The 12,069-nt window shown below is 36.4% G+C and overlaps 2 long non-coding RNA genes across 2 annotated transcripts in view; one reads left to right on the top strand and one right to left on the bottom strand.

Moving 5' to 3' along the window:
• LOC148942871 (uncharacterized) overlaps positions 1 to 10,775 on the bottom strand; it is an 89,480-nt gene extending 78,705 nt beyond the window's left edge. Inside the window, exons 1-2 of the long non-coding RNA XR_016143041.1 lie at positions 10,711 to 10,775; positions 808 to 903 (exon numbers count right to left, since the gene is read on the bottom strand). This is a non-coding gene — a long non-coding RNA (uncharacterized LOC148942871). The remainder of the gene's footprint in view (positions 1 to 807; positions 904 to 10,710) is intronic.
• LOC148942869 (uncharacterized) overlaps positions 10,193 to 12,069 on the top strand; it is a 41,644-nt gene continuing 39,767 nt past the window's right edge. Inside the window, exon 1 of the long non-coding RNA XR_016143040.1 lies at positions 10,193 to 10,267. This is a non-coding gene — a long non-coding RNA (uncharacterized LOC148942869). The remainder of the gene's footprint in view (positions 10,268 to 12,069) is intronic.

The raw sequence follows: 12,069 nt of genomic DNA, 5'->3' as shown, positions 1-12,069 counted from the left end.
TTTTGGCTGTGGAGAATAGCCTCGGTGAGGTCAATGGGGGCTGGGACAGGGAGCACGTTCCCCCCCGTGATTTTTGCCTTCCTCTAAAATTATAAAACTACCTTTCTTGAGATATTTTCATTAAAAAAAAATACAATTTCCTCCTTCCCCTCCCCTCCCATCGATTTGAAAAATAGATTTCGTTCTTTCTCCCTTCTTTCCACAAAACTTTTTCCATAAAAGAAGTCTTCCAAAGAAAATTAAAAGGCTAAAGTAAATCTAAGACAAGTCGAAATAATGATCAACCAAAAAAAGAACAGAAATCACTATCAAAGTAAGTAAATAAGGCCCAAAATAAAAAAAATAACGCTACTACGCAGCCTATAGCCTTCACGATACTGGGATTCAATTGGAAGGTGCAAAATGCATACATCACATTTTTATATGGAACAATTTTTCTGTTAAGGAATAATCGTCAAATCTGGTTTTAAGCAAAAATCTGAAAAGGGGAAAATGGCCTTAGCCTTATGACAAGAATATCCAAGTTTAAACTGCAATCAGGCGTCGGAGTAAAACAGGTATGACGGCACCGATAGATACAATACAGACTGTTTCAGAAAATACGTCAATATGTCAGTTTTATCCAAAAATAAAACTTAATGTTTCCACATAAAGTCTATTTCACACTTAGGTCCATCACGTTAGTTTACCTAAGGTCCATGAAAATTTAGACTTGATTGTCTTATTCTTAGCCAACCAATTATAGACCATTTTTAATTCTTACGTTTAGTAGCCAACGATAAGAAATGGTAATGTGAAAGAGCTTACTAGTAAATTAGTCTGCGTGTTGTTTTGGTAGAATGTTCAATTCAGCAACTGGTTTACCCATACCTTTGCAGGAATTTATTTATGGACAGGAAAGCTCTAGAAAAAAAAATATAGCCAGAACCTATCAAGAATATAGGAAGTTATCGAGAAAACTGTAAAAATCTTGAGATTCCGCTGGCCTGTGCCCAAATACAACTCTCCCCTCCGTTCCTGTCTGGACTCCATACAAAGGACACAATCTGTAGTTGGGTTTTTGGACATTTTTTCAAAGTAAAGTGTGGGGCCGGCTGAAAAAGCAAACATAATGAATAAAAACATATTTAGTTATTTCTCTTAAACAGCCTATGTACAATCTTTAGATATTTTTAGCAGATCAAAGCTAAATTTAAACCAAAACTATTGCGATTCAATTACGGTATCTCTACGATAAAATCAAAGCGAATAATTTATCAGCGTTGTCAGTTTGGTTTAATTTACCTTCAGGAATAACATTTAAAAATGTATTTTCATAATTCTTTATGACAGAAGAGTTACATCTTTTTTACAACAAAGGCCTGAGATTTTTTTAGTGGGCACAAAAAATAAAACCGCTGTTGAAAAGGGTTGCATTTATGTCTAAGTCTGTCATAAAACTGAATGTTGAACAGGTGATTAGTCCTCTTTGATTTATTGGAGGATCACTTTCTTTTCCATTTTTGATATATGATCCCTTGATATTATCTTCCTCCAAGTTACTCAAAATGCTATTTTAAATAATGATTCTTGTGCTAATTAATACTCTCAGTGTGCATTCCTATATACAAAAAAAAAAAAAAAAAAAAGTTACAATGAACATGCCAGATAATACATTCGGTGTTGCAATTCTTGTCCAAAGATCTTTCACTTTTCGTTTGTCTGCCTAAAAAAAATGGTTTCTATAAATTAATTACGATGTAAATGTACATGTTCACAAGTTTTGTATAAACCCTAGAATGTCTGACTTACCACCAAGAGACAAATCTAAGCAAAAAAAACCTGAAACAGACTATTAAACTCGTTCATTTTTTTTTTAATAACAAATGGGTCCCAAAAAGACAACACATACAAATCTTCATATAATGCTAACAAAACAAAACTGCATATAATACCAACAATATCAAAATAGGTCCCGACGAATATTAGCGTGTTTGGGATGACCCAAAAAAAGGAACACTTCTACTACTTATTAAATAAAAAAAACAAGTTTTTTAAACTGAAAGTAAGGAACGACATTAAAACTTAAAACGAACAGAAATTATTCCGTATATGAAAGGGGCTGTCCCCTCTTCAACGCCTCGTTCTTAACGCTAAAGTTTTTTATTATTTTAAAAAATAAAATTGTGAGAGAAAGTCTAAATTTAGCGTAAAGAGCAAGGCGTTGAGGAGGGGATAGCCCCTTTCATATACGAAATAACTTCTGTTCTTTTTAAGTTTTAATGTTGCTCCTTACTTTCAATTAAAAAAACTTGTTTTTTTTATTTAATTTCTGATCGTTTTTTTGTTAATGCAGCTTTTGTTTTGGATAACCGTCATTGAATAAGTAAAAAAAAATTGCATAAAAATTTTACTTTTCTTTTGCTAAATGGATGTCTTTACAAATTCACTAACGTAACGAACTTCTATATTCGTATATTTTTCTTCTGGCAAAAAATACAAAGTTGCAGATTTTTGCAGATATGAGCTTGAAACGTATGTAATAGGGTTTTCTGATACGCTGAATCTGGCGGTGTGATTTTTATTAAAATTCTTTCACTCGCAGGGGATGTTTCCCCCCTCTTTAAAAAATCGGGTAAATTTTCTCAGGCTCGTAGCCTTTGATGAGTAATACTAAACTTAATAAAATTTATATATTTAGAATCAGCATTATAAACACATTCTTTTGATACATTTATTGACATCAAAATTCTGTTTTTAAAAGTTTCGATTACTATTGAGCCGTATCGCTTGTTTTTTTATTGTTTTTTTTTTATTACGTATATGTTATTACGTATATTAGGGGGGTGTAACCTTAGTAAAAAACAAGCTCTTAAAGTTAAAATTTAAAAAAAATTTTATTAAAAAACCACTGAATCACAAAGTCCGTTTAATTAGAATAGATAGCTCTTTTGAAAGCACTAAAAAAAACTGTAGCGTAAAGAGCGAGGTATTGACTTGGGAGAGAACCCCTCACATACGTTATAATTTCTGTTCGTTTTAAGTTCTAATGTTGCCTCTTACTTTCAGTTGAAAAAACTTGTTTTTTTTATTTAATTTCTGATCGTTTTTTAAATAATGTTTGGAAATCCTGCGCCCCCTTCATAGAAATGTCCCTTCCCCCAAAGAAACATCCTCCACGGAAATATTCTCCATAGTAACCCCCTCCTCTAGCCCCCCCCCCCTCCAGAAAAAAATCCTTCCTGAAAATGTCTGTTTACTACCCAATAACCAATAAATAATGCTGGCAAGTCCGGCGCCCCCTTCATGGCCATTTCCCTTCCCCCATAAAAACTTCCTTCATGGACAGATCCTCCAACATAACCCCCGACCCACCCTTCCCTCCCACTACCAGAAAAAAACCTCCTGAAAACTTCTGTAGACTTCCCAATAACCAATACTATATGTTAACATTGGGTAAAGTTCATAAATTTTAGCCCTCCGTCTGGGGACTTCGGGGGATTAAGTAATCCTAAAAGACATATTTATCATATTTTCGACCATGCTGAACAAAATGGCTATCTCAAAATTTTGATCAGGTGACTTTGGGAAAAAAATGAGCGTGGAAGGAGGCCTAGTTGCCCTCCAATTTTTTTGGTAACTTAAAACGGTCACTTGAACTTTTAATTTTCGTTCCAATGAGCTCTTCCATGGCATTCAAGGAATTCTGGGTCGATACGATAATCCCTGGGAAAAAAAAACAACTACCAAATAAATACGCATCCGTGATCTTTCTTTTGGCAAAAAATGGAAAAATCCACATTTTTGCAGATAGAAGCTTGAAACCACTACAGTATGGTTTTCTGATACACTGAATCTGATGGTGTGATTTTCATTAAGGTTCTATAACTTTTAGGGGGTCTTTCCCCCTTTTTTTGAAAATTAGCCAAATTTTCTTAGGCACGTAACTTTTGATGGGTAGCACTAAACTTGATTAAAATTATATATTTGAAATCCGCATTGAAGTCTTATTCTATTGATGTATCTCCTGGTGTCAAAAATAACCCGTTTTCTAGAGTTTCGGTTACCATTGAGCCGGGTCGCTCCTTACTTACAGTTCGTTACCACGAACTGTTTGATACACTAATACACATCTTCGGGGGAATAAAATTCTCTGACTCCTCCTTCGCTCCTCCACCCCTACTAAACAATTAATCAAAATTCTAAAGATAATATTCTTTTTTTTGCAGGGAACTAAAAGGAATCGCACACTCATACTCTATGATTCATTATGCTTCCTTTCATATACCGAAAATTACCACAAACAACGCACACAAAAAACTTTTTTTTTCATTCGTCCGAAACAACTCATATTCAAGACTTCTACGCACTGAAACCGCAAATGTCAGTGTGGGGAGGGGATAGACCGGGAAATCACGAGGAAATAAATGGGTCATATGAGAAAAATTGCAAAATTCTTGAAATTTACGAAGAGGGGAAGATTTGGTCCAGAAGCCCCCCCCCCTCCTCTATGTTCACAATCTGTGTGTAAATCAGAAATAAATTTATGAATTATCGTAAAATGTTACTATTTATCTTGTGAAAAAAAATGAAAACAAATTGCTGCTCGTTGCACCAAAAAATGATTACCTACTTCAGCTGCAGGACAATAGGCAATCGGCTGCTTTTACATTGAACTAACTTTAATGCATTTTCAAAATAAATATATAGAGAAAAGTAAAGAGCGATACTGAAAAACAAAACGAGCAGAAAGTCATATAATAAGTGGAATCTAAGAAGAACGGAAATTTGTAGGACTTAGTAAACGAAATTTAAATCTCTTCATTGGGATATCTTTTGCCCGGTCTGTGTACCCTGTAAGTTTCATGCCAAAATCTCGTGTTCAAAATGAGTGTTCTGCATTCGAGTGCACTTGGCTCAGGGACTTGTGGAAGCCGAACAGAGACATAAAAGAGCCTCTTTCGGTGCGTCACGGATCTTTTGATCTATTATGGTCTTTTGTCATTTAGTCTAAGATAATTGAAAATATTCTCCCCATTTCTGTTCTGGCCGATCGAAAAAAATTGTTCATTTTTATATGCCATTCTGGATCGCATTTCCAGCCTAGTTGTGCATTGGGGTTCCCTGGACCCAGATGCTTACGCATATAAGTTTACAGACGTTTGGGGGGAAAATATCTGGGATAAAAAAAAAACGTTTTCTGGTTCATTTCTAGATCCAATTCCAATTCCTGACTAACAGTTCATTGGGATCCCCTTGAACCAGGGTATAACAGATATAAGTTTAAGAAATAAACGTATTCGACTAAAAATTTCCTGCCTGTTTCTGAACCCCCTCAAACCCTCTTTTAAAAAAAATGGCAATATCCAACTATCCTGATCAAACTGCAAAGGTCGGCCTTGTTGACTAAAACCTGATTTTTGACCAGATGGCAATCGAAATAATCTAGAACCCTTGTTCCTGAGATTTCGTGGGTCATATCGTCCCTGGAGGCATATTTATTTGGCCTTTTGACTATTTTGGGCAAATTGGCTAGCAAAAGTTTTTTTTCAGCCGATGCCATTGGTATTACGAGGGTGCCCATGGCTAGGAAGGATTATGGAGGAAGTGTTGGCTGCCCTGCATTTAATCGGCATTTTGAAAGATAATTGTAATTTTGTATTGTAATTTTTGTAGTTAAAATTTTCAATTATAATTTTCTGTTCTTTAAAGGTACAGGCATCACTAGGAATGAAGAAAAGAAGCATAAAAGAAACAGAGATTACAAAGAACAATGAATTGGGATTTAAAACAAACAAAAGAATTTGCTACAAAAAGCGCTGAGTTTCCATATCCTTAAACACCCCCCCCCCCTCCCCTGCCATCCTGAATGCTATAGTATCACTGACGTCTTACTGAAAACTAAATTTGATTGCTTATAATGAAACTTTTGTTTCGCCTATTGACCTTCTATATCTTTGAAAGGAATAAATTAGTAAAGAGAAAACATTGATGAGAATTAGTTGTTTATTAGACTAGAAAGAATGACAATTTGGCAAAACATTCTGGTATCGAAGACAAATCGTTTTCTGGAATTCTGAGAAGTATTTTATTTTATTTATTTTTGAAAATAAGCAAAAAGGTTCCAAATATGAACCGTTTTCAGTAAAGAGCGAACGATGCTCTAGCCTTTTTAAGAGGAGGGTCTTGAGGGGGGCATCAGCACAAAATTTATATTTGGTAATTTCTGGTTTTGAGTTAGACTTCATTGTTCATTCCTACGATTTTGCTGTTCCGTCGCTATGTTCATCGCCACAACACTGACTATGATTAGACTTCTGGAAACAAAGCCTCAATCAATTTGTCAAGAAATATTGATCGGAATCGAGCAAAATTTTTCAAATGAGAAACTCCTCAAAATTAGACATTATATTGATTTATGACTGTGTAAATCCAAAGAATCCACTGACAATGTCCACTCGGACAGAAGAAAATACATCAGCCTTCACGGCATTCTTTAGCTTGATTGACAATTCGTAATTCGTTTTACCACTAGAAATTCGAGATCGTCCGTATGATTGGATGAAGGTTTTTCACACCATCTGGTTGTTATCTGCCTTTAGACCTACCGCCGCTGAATACACCATTTATCCTTATTTTACGTAAGGGCAGACAAAAAGGGACTCCCTTAAAAATTGAAAGTTCGGTAACGATGTAGATATCGAATGAATAATCTTTTTATACTAAATCAAAACAGATCAAGTCCATCAAGTTTTATTTTGTCCCTCAAAATTTATTAGCATAAGAAATAAAACATTAAATTTTGTGTTTTTCTCAAGAGGGATTCTGGGGGAAAAAGGATTGTATCTTTATATATTTATTTGTTATTATTATTTTTTTTTTGGTTTTTTTTCATCACAAGTGATCATATGAAACCCATGATTGTATGATAAGTATATAGCTCATCGAACCAGCACGTAAATTTTTAGCATTCTTTGTAAGTAAAAACTGAGGCCAGGCTACAACTAAGGGCCTCTTTCTTCCATTTTGTGCCACAAAAAAACAAAGACGGCCCAAAAAGGGTCAAAACACAATTTGAGATAAGCCATTGAAAATTTGAGACACGCCAATCGTCATAGAGTTTTCAATATGTTATTTACAAAGCCTACCAGTTAATAACTTACTAACTAAGTTAACTTTTTCGCATGCTGACAAATGGTCTGCGTTGCGCAGGTACCGAGGTACCTGGTACCTCGTACCAGGTACCGAGGTATTCCTTGCCTTCAAAGACGGGCTGTAAGTGCATTGCGTGGTTGCGGGCAAATCCTCTGACGCTTCCCGTGTTTTGTGTTAACCTAAGTGTATACCGTATTAACGTTCCCATTTAGAGCTGGGACGATTCTGGATGAGCTTACAGGGTCAGACCATCGACCCCCGTTACAAACCAAATAGCCAGCGACACCAGGAATCGAACCCCTGATCTCAGGATTTCAAATCCAGAGCGCTAACCACTCGGCTAGGACGGCCAGGTAATGCGGTGGCGCATTCGTGCCTCAACATTTATGTAATTCACCCACACTGAACGGTTATTGCTATCATAGATCGTTTATATAACACTAGCGATGATCCAGTACTGCGTAGCTAGGACAAGCTAAAGGGACCGTGATTAGTTGATCCTTTTAAGGGATTTGCATCATCAACAATGCATCTGTAGGTCCGTATTTCCAAACCTTTTTTAAGCCTAATATAATAATTTTCATATGGAATTGGGGGATTTTATTGAGCAATGTCCTCTGTCCTCAGATTTGTAGGCGAGTTCCACAGCCTCATCAAGGGCAATTACATTATCTGACTATTCTTGATTAACTTTTTTGGGTACTCTTGCATTATATGGGCCTTTCTAAAAAGTCAAGTTTGGTTAATGCTAACGAAATATAATAAAATAGGATGAATATAGAATAGCTTAGGAACAAATTTGGGCTATATATTTGCATATTAGGGGGGGAGGGTAAAGCATTGCATATATTAAATACGGAACCTAAGCTTACCTAGGTACCTCCCTCCCACCCTAAACCCCAAAAAACAACAGGTTAAATATCGTATACACAATTAAAACCACGATATGCATTCCATTAGTTTATAGCGGTGTCTTGAATTAATCAGTCAAAAACGGGTTTTCGTGACTGGTTTCCGTGACAGGCCCATATAATGCAAGAGTACCATTTTTCGTTTATGTCACTATCGCAAATTTTAGAATGCGTAATAATTTATTCTATAATTGATAATTGATAATAATTTTGGAATGCGTAATAATAATTTATTCTTCCTCAATAGTTTTTGTTTTTTACAGGAATTTAGCAAAGGTAAATTCTTTAAATGCCCTACAAAAGTGGCTGCCTTCAATAGAATTCCTCATGTCATTTGGCCATGTTCATACCATCCTTAAATTTATGTTTCGGTCAACAAATAAAATGGAACGAGATATAGGTAGAATAGGTTTTAAGGGACAAGAACCCGTTTCCGTCTCTTTTTCTTTCAAGAAAACAACAACCCAAATAAATCTGTAAACAAAGGACCAACATCTTAAGGGTTTTAAAAGAATTTGAAATCTCTCAGTGATACCACTTAAGGGGTGGCACCACGGGCTCCCCCGAGGGCTCTGACAGGGGGAGGGGCTAGAAAGCAAGAAGACATTTAGAAAAATGTGTCGAAAACAAGAAATACTTTTATTTGAATCCTGGTAAAAACTGACCTCTAGTATTACTTTTCCTCCTCACCCTTCGCACAAATTTCCATGTGGTATTCTTGGGTGAGACCAGTGACGAAGTGATGGCAGATAAATTTATGATCGTTGCGCCTTCCTCCCTCCTCGTGTAAACATGGGATTACAAGTGCCAGCTACAGGGACGGGGAATATTAAATATAGCGTTTTCTGTTGCAACGTAGATTTACGCTATCTTTTGGTAATTTTTCTAGGGAGGAACATTTCCCTAGCCGCTTCCCACAATTCAAATCTAAATATTAGATTGTGTAAATAGTGTGGTATATTGTTGAAACTTTTAGCGTAAGAAATATTACACGGCCTAGGACCCGGGAGTGGCCCCCACTTTCCAGTCCTGCATTGCAACCCCTTCAGAAGGGCTTAAAGTGTATCCTTGAAAGCTATGTATAGGACATGTTTCCCCTACAGCACTTCTTAAGACACGCTTAAGTAACCTACAGCTATTCACAGTCTTAGACCCAAACCATGGTAACTTGTGAATAAAAACAATATGTAAAATAATCAATACTAAATGAGGAATTATACGTATGTTAGAAAGTGCTTTCATCCAGAGGAATGGGATAGACATCCCTGTTAAGGTTCATTCATAAGCCCTCTTTCTGCTAAGGAAACGTTTACAAATGGAAAAAAAACTGTAAAGGTGCCTAAATAACCTTCTGCTACTCCTTTTTAAAATGCTGTTTATGTTGATCCCTCCCCCCCCCAAAAGAAATCCCCAAGAAAATACTGCTAAAACAGATAGCTTTTTCAGTTTGCTGGTCTTTTACTCTTTTTTTTCACAGGGTATTAACAGCGAACACATAAAATTTATAAATAGAATTAGAGGTGGTTTACCCCAATCGGGTAAGAAACAAATTATTCTATCGTTGCAAGCAACCCTCTTTTAGTCTTGGTAGCGGCAGAGATGGCACTTCCGAAGGAGGGCCTAGTGGTGTGATCCCTTGGAATTATGTGATTCAGACAAATTAATTCTTTTCGGAGGGGCACTACATTATGGGGTAGGGGGACAGAGACCCGATAAAAGCCAAAAATAGGTGAATTAAGGGGAAATAAAAGAATTAAAGGATCAAGCTTGAGACTCTAGGGTGGGCATGGGTGCAAAATCCCCAACCCCAATGCCTTTGTACATCCCTATGGAAGAACTTGACCCAAACTTGAAGAAAAGGAACCTGATCATCATTTCCCATTCTACAATTTAGTCGTCCGAAAACCCACAAATGGATGTATAAACTTTTTGTTTGCCAATTACTGTATCCTTTATCCAACCGTGATTTGAATGGCCTACGTCTAATTGCAATTTATAGTTGCTGGGTTTTGATTTTTCAATGAGACCCTGCCTCTCAACCTCTGTTTTTAGCCAATCCTTGCCTTTTTCATACAGGCGGCTGCGTTTGTGTAGCTAAAATGCTAAGATGGAAGAATAGGACTGTTTCTGGTAAAGACGTTATCATCCGAGGATCCTGAGATCAGTAGCTCAGTTGTGTTTCTAAAAATACCTATATTTATTTGGATTGCATTTATTGCCAGGTATATTTAATTGTTCTGTAATACGGTAGTTTATTATTTGTCATTAGATTGAACAATTCGTATCTTCAGTGGCTTTTAGGGTACGTTGAATTTGGGGGTGGTTGAGAAGAGATGGAGCAGACATGCGATAGAATAAGAATGGAGCGATAGAAAAAAAAACAAATTTCTTTGGTGCTCTCTCCCACTCCAGAAGATCACAAATAAAAACTTAACAATTTTGTAACGTTTCGAACAAATTGACAATTTTCTGGAAAAATTAATTACTAAATTTAGTAATATTTCAAAAAAATTAATCTTTCTCTGGAAAAAAGTTCGAACTTTATTCCGCTTGGGAAAAATGCTAAGGGTTTGCCCCCCTAAAAATGATAGGGAAACCAATGGGAGTGGCATCCTTGTATCGTCAGATCGGGGGTTTGGTCGTGTTAAAAAACATCTTAACTTACTTCAAATGCATCGACTATCAGGTATACGTATAATTTGGGTACTTCCCAATATATGGGCACCTCGGCTATAGACAGTCGAATGAATGCAGTGATGGAGACTCGTAAAGCAGATAATTGTTATCTAAATTGATCGGAGAGCGTGGTTTCTCATTGAATTTGCAATATTTAAACTGTTGTTTTTTGGAGTTTAGGGGGAGAAAAAGGTACCTAGGTTAAGTTAGGTTACGTATTTAATATTTGCAATGCTTTACCATCCCCCAAAAAAACTTTAATATATGCAATGTTTTTCCCCCATCCCCCCAAAAACCAGTTTGCCCCCTCAGCTGAAATTTAATTTCTTTAAAAATCATATCAAAACTAAGATAAGCTTGCATCATTCAAGTATCCAGAGACACGGGTCAGTTTTCTTTGGTATATATTTACCCTTATGGTACTGTATGACTCATTTTTCAGTTTTCACTGCCATTTTCCCTTGATTTGGAAAAAATGGATCCAACGTCGCCCTCTCCCACGGATTTTGACGAAATTACACCACTAGAGCACTTACCTTTAAATAGCCTTGGACTAAATCCTATCCAAACGATTAGAAGTGTAAAAAAAACAAAACAACAACAACATACACGAGACAGCTACCCGAATCATGTAAATTTTTTTTCCAAAACATAAAGTAAAAAAAAGAAGGAAAAACACACTCAATTCAAAATTAAGGAATTTTTGTAAAATGGACCTGTCTTCCCTGAAAATAAATAAAAAAGCAAGGTTTTTTAACTGAAAGTAAGGAACAACATTTAAACTTAAAAGGAACAAAAATTGTTCCCTATAGGAGGGAGGCTGCCCCTTCCATAGCTCTTGCTCTGTATGCTAAAGTCTTATAGTTCTTTAAAAATACTTCTCATTCAAATTCAACGCCCCTTGTGTTTCAGCAGTTTTTTCTGACAAAAAATCAAACTCTAGTGTAAAGAGCGAAGGCTGATGAAGGACCAGCCCCCCTTATGGACAAATCTCCCCTTGGGCCCTCCCCTCTACCCCGCTCAAAACTCTTCCCAAAAAATTTCTGTTTTTTCTTTTTCTTTTTTTTCTAGCAGGGCTATGGGGTGACCAGAACATCATATACAGGTGTGCAATAGCTCTTTCGAACCAAAATTAAATTTTCTAGTGTCCTTTTTATTTGACCAAAAAGATTGGAGGGCAACTAGCCCCCCCCCCCCTGACGGCCCCCTCCACCCAAAGTCATCCAATCACAACTTTGAGATAGGCATTTTGTTCAAAATAGTTCAAAGGTCAGCAATCTTTGGTTTTGGTGATGATATAACCCTCATAGTCCCTGGGGAAAGGGCTGCACGCCGTATCGGTATCGGA

Source organism: Artemia sp. Qi Xiang Cuo, chromosome 16 (genome assembly GCF_049724085.1).
Source record: "Artemia sp. Qi Xiang Cuo chromosome 16, ASM4972408v1, whole genome shotgun sequence".
NCBI lineage: Eukaryota > Metazoa > Arthropoda > Branchiopoda > Anostraca > Artemiidae > Artemia > Artemia sp. Qi Xiang Cuo.
The sequence above is the reverse complement of the archived record's forward strand: the minus strand, read 5'-3'. Positions and strand labels throughout refer to the sequence as shown.